Below are 11,807 nucleotides of genomic sequence, written 5' to 3' on the forward strand. Positions count from 1 at the left end.
CCCTCATCCACCTCGTTTTCCTAATCTCCAATTTTCCAGTCATCTTCAAATGCATTTTCTGCAGACTCAATTCCCAACTACTTCTCAACACCCTCAATCAACCTCCTTTTTACTGTGAACAATTAAACATCCGTGGCCAAATTCCTCGACCTTCCACCCAACTACCCATACCTCAACAATCTCAGCAGCCTACAACCAGTAATAGTGCCCCTAGGGGGCTCACTGCTCTTTGGTCAGTTTGTGCTAGGCTACCGTGGGGCCACAGCCTTTGTAGCATCTTTTACCTTCCGTGCTGCATTTCTATCCTCTTGCTGTTCTTATCCCCTCCCTTGGGGAACATGTATGGGATGTTGTTGCAAATGTGTTCTGCATATTCAGTCACCGATATCAGAGCAGTCTTCCCACTGTCTGTTGTTCCTTCTTTCTTTTTTTGTTCCCCTTCTCCTACCCTTCCTCTGCTTTGGCGTTTGAGGTTCCTCTTTTTCTTCTTCCTCCTTGAGCTCTTCTGAAGACCAGCCCACATGTCTGCTGCATAGTAGGTGACTGGTAATGTGTAATTCCCAACCCCGGGTCAACAGGTAGGATTCGCACGTACCCCCTCTTAAGGCCAGGCCCAGGGAGGGGTGATAGCCTGAGCTGCTACCTTTCCAAATTGCCGATTGGTCCCTCTGTCAGGTGTTCGGGAGGTTTGAACTGAGTTGTGAACTATCACCTAAGGCGAGTGCACCCCCCTCCTGAGTGGGGCCCCCAGTTTGAAGGAGCGTGCCATCGCAGACACGCAATCGTGGGGGATTTTCTTGCAATGAGCCAATCTTCTATTCAGTCCATGTTTATTAAATGTAAATGGAATGAGGCTAACGATTCAAAGACCCTCCCAACCACACCACAGTTACTCGTGGTTTCACGTACTGAAGATGGTCAGTCCTTTGTTACGGTAAATCTGCGTATTGTTGAGAAAGGTGGCCCTGTGAAATCCCGCTCTTGTTTATGAAATGGCACTTTGCTTTTGGAGACTACTACTGATTCTCAATCACAACAACTGCTTGCCGCTTCACTCCTCCACAGCTATCCTGTACTTGTCGAGGCCAGTCAAACACTGAATTCTTCCCGTGGTATTATTTACGCTAGGCTACTTGATGGTCTGACTGAGGCAGAAACGCAAATGTACCCCTCTGACCAGGGTGTCATTGCAGTCCATCGGGTGATGAAAAAAGTAGATGCATCCTTAGTGCCCATACGCACTTCTTTTCTCACTTTCGATAGAGTGATTCTTCCGTCAAAGATCAAAGCAAGCTATGAAGTTATCACAGTACAACTGTACATTCAGAACCCGATACACTGCTACCATTGTCATTGTTACAATCACATCCGAGAGTCCTGTCGACACACGGCCAAATGTGTAACCTGTGGTAGGTATGCTCACGAGGCCGATCGTCCGCCTCCTCCTCTCCTCTGTATCAACTGCAATGGTGACCATCCCACTGTAACACCTACAGCGCCTCTCGGTGGAGAAAAAACAAAAATAGCTCCCAAATTAGGTCCCATGTCCTTAAAATATCAATTCACAAAATGACCCATGTCCCTCCACAAGTAGTAATTACAAAAAGTAAATAAAAAAACAAATTGAGGGAGATATCTAGTATAGAAAGCAAAAGAAAAGAAAAGGAAAATTTAATTATAAATTTTAGAAACATGGAAAAGGGGAAAAACAGTAGAAAATATTAAAATATTAGTTATTCCAATACGTAAGAAAATCAATATTATAGTCATAGAACATAGGTCTGGGATACCAAAGACAGTGTTTATTAAAGTATAAATAGCCATACATTGTAATTACGATACTCCAGTCTCTAGTCTGTTCTAGTTCGGAAGTTATTTAGGACGTACAGCTTTAGAGAACAGCAATTGGGACTTTATTAAACGGGGATCAACAATAGATCGTGACGAGATTGTTTTTGAGGATTGCCAATTCAAGACTTTAATTTGGACATTTATCAGATTAGATAAACGGGAAGGTGAATAGTAATCTCTTTGGCTTTAATGTCAATTCGTGTGAATATTTAAACGCTTTACTGAATTGAGAATTTTAACTGGATTCAGACTTTGAATTGTGGTAGTGGGAAACTTTAACTTCACACGACTAGTGATCACAGTTAATGACAGCTTGCGGATATCAAATAGAAATAACTTATTTACCGAAAGTGACAGGATATTGTCTGACATCTCTGATGATAGCGGGAATCCTACTTAGACATCTAATTAAAGAACTTCTTTCAATGAGATCGTATGAGTGAACGTATTTATTAATAATTATTGTCAATAAACTGATGTTGTTAATTTGAAACATAATACAAGTCTTTAACATTAATTTAACTTAGATTAATAAACGTTAAAGTTACATGGTCTATGCCAAGAACAAACTAGCGATTTGTAACTAAAACAAATGAACGAAAGGTTAGAGTATCGTCGTCTGTAAACATTGGTAGTAAAGCTACTAAAGATTTTTTCCCTCAGAGTTGGGAAAACTATACGTGTAGTGACCCACGTTTAACATTGGGTTTTAAAAGTAATCAAACTGATACTTAGCCGGGACAATATTAAATAAAAGTAAAACCCTTTAATGGCAGTAAAAAAACAAAAAAATCAAACTTTCACCTATTAGATGAAAAAGCGAAAACAGAAAAAGGGCTGCTACACCACCTCCTGAGCATGTTGTCCAGGAGATGCGGGTGAAGGAAAAAGTGCATTACCTGGTCGCTCGCAAGTTGTTGGCTAGCCAGAAACCCTGCATTCTACTATCTGGCATCTGCAGTACTGTTCTTGGTAAATCTCATGCCACAAAGGACACAGACATGTGATCTCAAATTTAGCACCGCAGTTGTGAAATTGCCCAGCGTCGTCGCGGCGTCCCCGTCTCCTCCTCCAGCTGTGCAACAAACCACCAAACTTTCGTCTCACAGGGCGAAGTCACCTGCTTCATGCTTCACATCCAGCAGGCTGGAAAGGACGGAAGGAATACTCCCGTAGAGAGTTCCTACGTCCGTCCAGCCAACAAACATCTGAGTCTTCCTGTTCGTCAGGATAGAGGTCAGGAGTGGTGGGTGTTGTGAAAATGAAAAGTAATGAAGTTGGGATGGACCCCGTTTATTCATGTAATGATGGTACATGGGTGCCTACGTAGGGCTGAGCAGCCCCAAGAGGGGTTGCCGTCTGTTCATCAGGAGGTTTGAGGAGTGAGGCAGAGGCTAGAGGAGCGACTACTTGGGGCCGAGGTCTGAAGCTGAGAGAGTGCGGACTTGTTTCCGAGCCGCCCTCGCCGCTCCCGGCCGCGTCCCCACGTGATCACACGACTGGTCTCTGATCGGAGGGTCGATTCCGCCGACGCGCCTCGCTAGTAGCGTACCCTCGTCAGTGCGACCGACCCGTGGGACTACAGCCTGCCCGAGGAGCACGTGGCAGGAATGTGCCGACTACGGTCTTCTGGCCAGCACCTTTCACCACAGTATGCCCAAGCCGGCTACAGCTGTACATTATGAATGGAAAAATTGTTTAATAAAATTTTATCGGCAATGATCCCTCTTGAGGGGGGTCTCTTCCCTGCACATTCCTCTGCCAACTGGAAAGGTTCCAAGAAGTTCAAACAAAGGGGAACGGCCTTCTCATTCGGCGACTCGGAAATCCTCTTCGGCGGTATCAGCACGTATATTGTCGCCCGGCCGACCTCCGTGTCACCAGTGCACACCGTCAACCTTTTTTCACCCTGGACTCAGCAGACCGACATAAACAGAATGCCGATGCCTCTGTAGACCTCGTGGAGCAGGATCCGCCTGCCTCTGTGCCCCGTAGCAGCGCATCTTCGAAGGCTGGCACTCGTGGTTGCTGATGTGAAACCCTTAGATTTTTTCCTCATTGTGACTCCTCCAATGGAATGTCCCTGGCCTTAGATCCAACAAACAGGACTTACTGCTGCTCTCAGAATCGTAGTGTCTGCTTATGCTCTGCCTCCAGGAAACAAAATTGCGTCCTCACGACCACTTTGAGCTGTCGCATTTCGTCCCAGTCCGCTTCAACCTTCCCCCCGAGGATGGCATTCCATCTAGTAGGGGTGTCGTGCTGCTCATCTGAGATGATATTCACAGTCAACCCATCTCCCTGACTACCCAGCTCCAAGCTATTGCAGTCAGCATTTTCCTTCCTCAATTGGCCTCTTCCCTTTGTACCACTTTACATCCCTCCATCTTGTAATGGCACCAGGGCAGATTTCCTCCAGCTTATTGGGCAACTCCCTCACCCTTTCTGCTGCTCAATGACTTTAATGCACACCATCCCCTTTGGGGCTCACCCAGAACCTGTCAGGAAGGCGCCCTCTTGGCTGACCTCCTTAATTATCTTAATCATCTGCCTTAACGCAGGAGCACCCGTGTTCCTTTCAGACTCCACACACCTGTTCCCATTTGGACATCTCCTTCTGCACTCATCATCTCGAGTGGTCTGTTGTTTCTAACATGTACTCGAGTGACCATTTCTCGTGTGCCCTCCGATTTCTGACTCCTTCTCCACCTATGTACACACGCAAATGACAGCTTTCTAAGTCCAACTGGAGGCTTTATCCCTCCCCGGCGACCTTCGACAAACAACAATTGCGGTGACTAGGTAGAATATCTTACAAATGTTATCGTTACTATCGCAGAATGTTCCATTCCTTGCACTTCTTCTTTACATCGCCGTGTCCCGGTCCCTCGGTGGATTGAGGCGTGTTGCACTGCCGTTCACTTGCAGAAAAATGCTCTCCACATTTTTAACCGTCATCCTACGATGACAAACAGCATACATTACAAATGGTTGTTTGCACTATGTCGTTCCATTCTTAGGGATAGCAAAAAAAGCTAGCTGTATTTCATTTACTAGTTCTTTTAACTGTCACACTCCCTCTTTCGTCACGTGGGGCAACCTCCGATGTCTCTCAGGGACCTAGGTCTATTCCCAAATTTCCAACTGAGCCGTCCTCACTATCCCCCTGCCTTCCTCCATAGGAAACGAGTGGAGGAGGCTCAAGCGATACCCTTCTCTTCTCAGGATAATGAGTATTACAACGCCACCTTTACTATGAGGGAGCTAGATGATGCTCTCACTTGATCCCAGTCCCCCGCCCCAGGGCCAGATGATGTTCACATTCAGATGTTGTAGCACCTTTTTCTTGTGGGCAAGCACTTTACCTGAGCAGAGGGCACATTTCCCAGACGCTGGCACGAAGCCACTGTCGTACACATACCTAAGCCCAGTAAAGATGAACACCTTCCTTCTAGCTACTGCCCCATTTCTAAGGTGATGGAACGTACGATTCGAGCCCAGCTGGTATGGTGGCTCGAGTCTCGTAGTTTACTAACCACTGCACAGTGTCGATTTCGAGGGTGTCGTTCTGCAGTTGACCGTCTCGTCACTTTGTCCACTCGTCTCACGAATGGTTTTCTGCGGAAATCCCAGAAGGCCTACAACACCTGCTGGAGGCCTCGTATCCTCTGTACTCTCTAACGTGGTGCTTCCGTGGCTGCATACCCCCTTTCCTTCAGGAATTTTTAAAAGACCAAGTTTTCGAGGTATGTGTGTGTTCTGCCTTGTCGGACACCTTTAGCTAGGAAAACGGTGTACCTCAGGGTTCCATCCCGAGTGTCGTCTTCTCTGCTATAGCCATTAACCCTATAATGGCCTGTCTTCCACTGGGCATATTCGGCTCCCCTTTTGTTGACGATTTTGCCATCTGTTGCAGTTCCCCGTGCACCTGTCTCCTCGAGCGGCGTCTTCGGCAATGTCTCGATCGTCTTTACGTGCGGAGGTTCGACAGTGGCTTTCGCTTTTCCACTGACAAAACTGTTTGTATGAATTTCTGGTGGCACAACTGATTTCTTCCACCATCTTTACACCTTGGCCTGTTGCTCTTCCATTCATTGAAACTAAAAAATTCCTGGGGCTCATGCTCGGTAGGAAACTTTCTCGGTCCTCCCACGTGTCTTACCCGGCGGCCCGCTGTATGCGGCCCCTCAGTATCCTGTTTGTCCTCAGTGGTACTTCCTGAGAAACAGATCGAACCACTGTCCTCCATTTGTACTGGTCCTTTGTCCATTCGAAACTAGACTATGGGCGTTTCGTTTATGCATCTGCACGTCTGTCCGGCTTACACCCTCTCAATACTATCCACCATCGTGGCATCCATTTGGCCACTGGCGCCTTTTAACGAGCCCAGCTGAGAGTTTGTACGCAGAAGTTGCCAAACTACTGCCGTGACTTTCTCCTCAGCAGATATGCAAGCCCTTTGTCTGCCATGCATGGCCACCTATCCTACTTTTTTGATGACTCCTTTGATTACCAGTATGGGGCGCACCCGTCTTCTCTGTTACCTCCTAAAGTTTGCTTTCGGCTCTTGCTCCGGCAGCACGACACCACGCTACCTGCCACTTTCCCAATGTGTGTGAACACTTCACCACCTTAGCTTTGTGCAGTGGCCCGTATTCACCTCGGCTTTCATTTGCCTTCTAAGGACACTATTACAACCTCGCTCTGCTGCCGTAAGTTTCACGATCTTCCCATGGAACTTCGCGATAGTACCTTTCTGTTAGCTGATGGCTAACGGACTGACTTTGGTCTCGGGTGTGCCTTCATCATTGGCACTGACGTTTTTCAGTATCGGCTTCCGGAACACTGCTTATTATTTACAGCAGAGCTCTTCGCACTGTATCGGGCCGACCATTTCATCCAGTGACACGGGACTTTCAATTGCGTCATCTGCTCTGCCTCTCTCCGTGCCCTTCAAAGCCTCTGTGTGCTGCACACCATCAATTCCTTAGTGCAACAGGTCCGGGAAAGCTGTTACTCGCTCACTCTCGATGGAGCCACTGTGATGTTTATGTGGGTTCCCGGTCGTGTCGGCCTGACGGGAAATGAGACAGCTGACACTGTTGCCGAGGCTGCAGTCCTCGTACCTCGGCCCACGAGTTCTTACGTGTCCTCTGATGCTCTCTTCTGCCGGCAGATGTGTCACTTTGGCATCACCACTGGTCCTCCCTTCACGGGAACGAGCTCTGGGTTATTAAGCCTCTCCCAGTGGCCTGGACAACCTCCTCTCAGCCCTCATTTTAGCTATGTCGTGTATCGGGCATTGTCTTCTTAGTCGTGGCCATTTGTTAAGTGGTGCTCCCCAACCACTTTGTGCTCGTTGCCCTCGACATTGACGATTCACCATTTCCTGACGGAATGCCCTTTTTTCAACCGCTTACATTCTCGTTTGTGTTTGCCGTCCGAGTTACCGGCCATTTTAGTGAACAGCGCGCGAGCTGTCGACCACATTTTACTTTTTATCTGCCGTAGCAATATTGCGAAGGAGATTTACTTTTTCGTTCGGGACCTCCGTACTCTTTTGTTTGGGACCTCCATTTCTTTGTGGCATATTTTATAAACATTTCTCCACAAAACTGTTCTTAGCTGTCTTCTCTTTCATCGATTGGGATTCACGTTTAGTCATTTTTAACTCTTCTCCTTGTCTTCGTGTTCTACAGTTTTGCACTCGGTGCGTATCACCCTAGTTGTTTTTGCGCTCTAAAACAAAACAAAAACTGGTAACGACCGAGCACTCCTGTTTCGAGAACTGTCTGTATCTTACTAGTCTGGGCCATCTACAGTTGGAAGTAACTGAAACCAACCATCTCCAGCATCATACTATTTCAGGGACTTCATCTCTCCAGAAAGTGAGGATAATACTCTTTCTGTAACTTCAGTGGCACCCTCAAATGCAGACAGTATCGATTTGGTAGAAATAACTAATTATGTATTAGTTCATTATTTTAAAAAATAAATGTTTTTTGCTTTCTCTGTATATTTCATTTTGCAATATTATATTGTTCAATAAAGGTATATAGAGATCATTTGTGTTTTTCTTCTTTCAGTATCAGACTTCTTAATAACCTATTTCAAGAGTACAGTTCCAGGAAATGCAAGTAGATTCAAACAAAGCATATATTTATACACTGAAGAGCCAAAGAAACTGGTACGCCTGCCTAATATCGTGTCGGGCTCCAGCAAGCATGTAGAAGTGCCGCAACACGGTGTTGCACGGTCTCGACTAATGTCTGAAGTAGTGCCGGAGGGAACTGACACCGTGAACTGTGCAGGGCTGTGCATAAATCCGTAAGAGTACGAGTGGGTGGAGATCTCTTCTGAACAGCACGTTGCAAGGCATCCCAGACATGTTCAATAATGTTAATGTTTGGGGAGTTTGGTGGCCAGCTGAAGAGTTTAAACTCGGAAGTGTGTTCCTGGAGCCACTCTGAAGCAGTTCTGGACATGTGGCATGTCCCATTGTCCTGCTGGAATTGCCCAAGTCTGCCGGAATTCACAATGGACATGAATGGATGCAGGTGGTCAGACAGGATGCTTACATATGTGTCACCTATCAGAGTCGTATCTAGTTTATCAGGGCTGCCATATCACTGCAACTTTACATACCCTTCACCACTACAGATCTTCCACCAGCTTGAACAGTCCCTTGCTGACTAGCAGGATCTACGGATTCATGAGGTTGTCTTCGTACCCATACACGCCCATCCATTTGATACAATTAGAAACGAGACTCATTGGACCAGGCAACATGTTTCCACTCATCAACAGTCCAATGTCATTGTTGACAGGCAAATTTGAGACATAACGCTTTGTATCGTGCAGTCATCAAGGGTATACGAGTGGGCCTTCAGCCCCGAAAGCCCCTATTGATGATATTTCATTGAATGGTTCGCACGCTGACTCTTGTTGATCGCCCAGAATTGAAATCTGCAGCAATTTGCAGAAGGGTTGCACTTCTGCCAGGTTGAACAACTCTCTTCAGTCATCATTGGTTCCATTCTTGTAGGATCTTTTTCCAGCCACAGCGACGTCAGAGATTTGTTGTTTGATTGGATTCCTAATACTCGTGGTACACTCGTGAAATGGTCGTATGGGAAATTTTCCACTTCATCACTAGCTTGGAGTTGCTGTGTCCCATTGCTCGTGCACCGACTATAATACCGTGTTCAAACTCACTTGAATCATGATAACCTGCCATTGTAGCAGCAGTAACCAATTTAACAACTGTTTATGTATCTCTGTATTTAAATACGAATGCCTGTGCCAATTTCTTTGCCTCTTCTTTGTATTTAGCTTAATGTAATAGCGAACATTTCAATTCGATGTACACAATTCCTAAATTGTATTGTTTTGGTGCTGAAGGGCAGTCTTGAGTTTTTCATGTTATTCATCAAATGCGATGGACCTTAGAAAATAATTGAAAAACTTTTTTCCATCCTTCCATAGATCCCGAGAAAAGATATAAAATAAGCCCACTTCCTCTTTCCTTTCATTGACAGGATGCAACCAAACATGAGGTTTTGCATAGTTGTCTCTTTTGACAACAGTTATATAAGAACAGTTCAATAATTTAAAACAGTACACACCATGAACTGAGCTTAAAGGTGGAAAGATCGAACAATGCAATGCATAAACTGTACGGTGTGATCTTGTCGCCCATTGGGATTTTCGTCATTCGATATTTTGCTGAGTGGTCAATACCGTATAGTGTGAAACGAGCCTATGCAGATTCAAATAGAGGTAGGTTGCAGAGATTAAGAGGATAGAGTAGTATGGGGACATTGAAGTGTGACGTGTCATTCTGGGAATGAGATGTCCACCTTCCCTGCTCACCACTGATCGACAAAAGATGTTTGTGAGTTAAGGTAGGTAGTGAGTAGGAAGCACCCCACATTCAGGAGGTATTTAATTGTCTGTGCAGATCGTAGTTGTACCGTTTCTGTGCTGTCGGCGAGGTGGGCCGTGACTGGGCCCTTCTATATGCTGGGTGGAGTCTGCTCTGTGGTGTCGTGGGTGAAGGGCACGGAGAGAAAGTGATATCTGTCACATCAAAGAAATGCTTGCCAGAGAGCAAATTACATGGAAATATTCATGTACCAGTTGTTGTGTTGTTGGACTCTGACAGACATTCATTTATTTTTATTTATTTATTCTCCATGGACAAATACAAGGGTTTGTTTTCTGTAGTTTACATAGTGATCATTTCTCCTTATAACATTGTGGGAAACAATTATATACAATAGGCCTACAGATAAAAAATTATGTTGCTTTTTTTTTTGTACATGTAAATACTATATATACAAATGAAAGTATTCTACTCCTCTGAGAGGAATTCCTTAATACTACAAAAACACTTATTGCCGAGGAACTCCTTCAAGGCAATTTCAAAGCAGCTTCCACTTAAGCTTTTTTTGGAAGTTTGTTATAAAATTTGATCCCCATGTAATAGGGGGTCCCTCCTAGTATTGTACGTGTGCACTTCTGTTGTCTGACTCGAATACATGCAATTGTTGTTGATCCCCCATCATCTATTACTGTATATTATAGGCAGAACATCAAGTTCAAACTAAGAAACTTCCTGGCAGATTAAAACTGTGTGCCCGACCGAGACCCAAAATCGGGACCTTTGCCTTTCTCCGGCAAGTGCTCTACCATCTGAGCTACTGAAGCACGACTCACGCCCAGTCCTCACAGCTTTACTTCTGCCAGTGTCTCATCTCCTACCTCTCTCCAAAGGTAGGAGATGAGATACTGGCAGAAGTAAAGCTGTGAGGACCGGGCGTGAGTCGTGCTTAAGTAGCTCAGATGGTAGAGCACTTGCCCACGAAAGGCAAAAGTCCCGATTTCAAGTCTCGGTCGGGCACACAGTTTTAATCTGCCAGGAAGTTTCATATCAGTGCACACTCCGCTGCAGAGTGAAAATCTCATTCGAGTTCAAACTATCTTGGTGTGTTATTCCAGTGGATACATCGAACAACAGAAATATCTTTTAGTTCTTTCGATGCGAAAGTGGTAGTAGTCTGCTAAGAAATTCTGATACACAGTTAAATAGGCACTAATTGGCAGAACACTTTCAGCACAAGAAATACAGTGATCAATAAACATATTGAAAGTACTTTGAAGAATTAAACTTCGAAAATTCTACAGATCAGCTAGTGAATTGTTTCATCTATCAACAGCTGTCACCAAAATAGGAAACATTTCAGTTGGCAACCTCGGTGAAGTACACTAAAGAGAAAAGGTGCGAAGAAAGGGAGGAAAAGGAGAGTTTAAAAAAACTTTTTTAAACACAAATAAGTGAGAAGATACGTCATTGCCCATGGCTATCAAAGTCGAAACAATAGAAAGTCTAGCAGTCCACACGCTGTTTGGTTGGATTCAAATCAGTAAAATATTAAAGATAAAGATGTCTGTGTTTGTTATAACAAGAAAAATAAGGAAATTATTTGAATAATAGGCAGATAAACATAGCAGTTGTCTGTAGCAACAGAGTCAACCGTTACAACATTGTCCTTGTTGACGGAGTAAGACATGAGTCTTGTACACACGTTTAGAGGAATGGTTACATTGGGTTTGGAGAAGAAAAGCTTTGTAGCAGTGGTCAGACCTCTTGGCAGCAGTATAACTTGGGATGCAGTCTACGGCTCCACGCAGTTTACCTATTGCCTGCTACACCGCAGCAATTTCAGCACTAGCCCACTACATTTGATCTCCAGAATACATTTGCAGTGTGTGCCAGATCTGTAATAGTTTACTGCAGCACAAAGTTACATCAGTGGGCGAGCTGTACTGGTCACAGTCTGTGATGAACGTTTTGATTTCTTTGCAGTGAACATTATTAAGAAGTGATGTTGATAAATTGTGTCTAGAGCTAGAATTCATTGCTGATTGTTAAATAGCGTTCATTTCAGGATTAT

This window comes from Schistocerca serialis, chromosome 11 (genome assembly GCF_023864345.2).
Source record: "Schistocerca serialis cubense isolate TAMUIC-IGC-003099 chromosome 11, iqSchSeri2.2, whole genome shotgun sequence".
In the NCBI taxonomy this organism is placed as follows: domain Eukaryota; kingdom Metazoa; phylum Arthropoda; class Insecta; order Orthoptera; family Acrididae; genus Schistocerca; species Schistocerca serialis.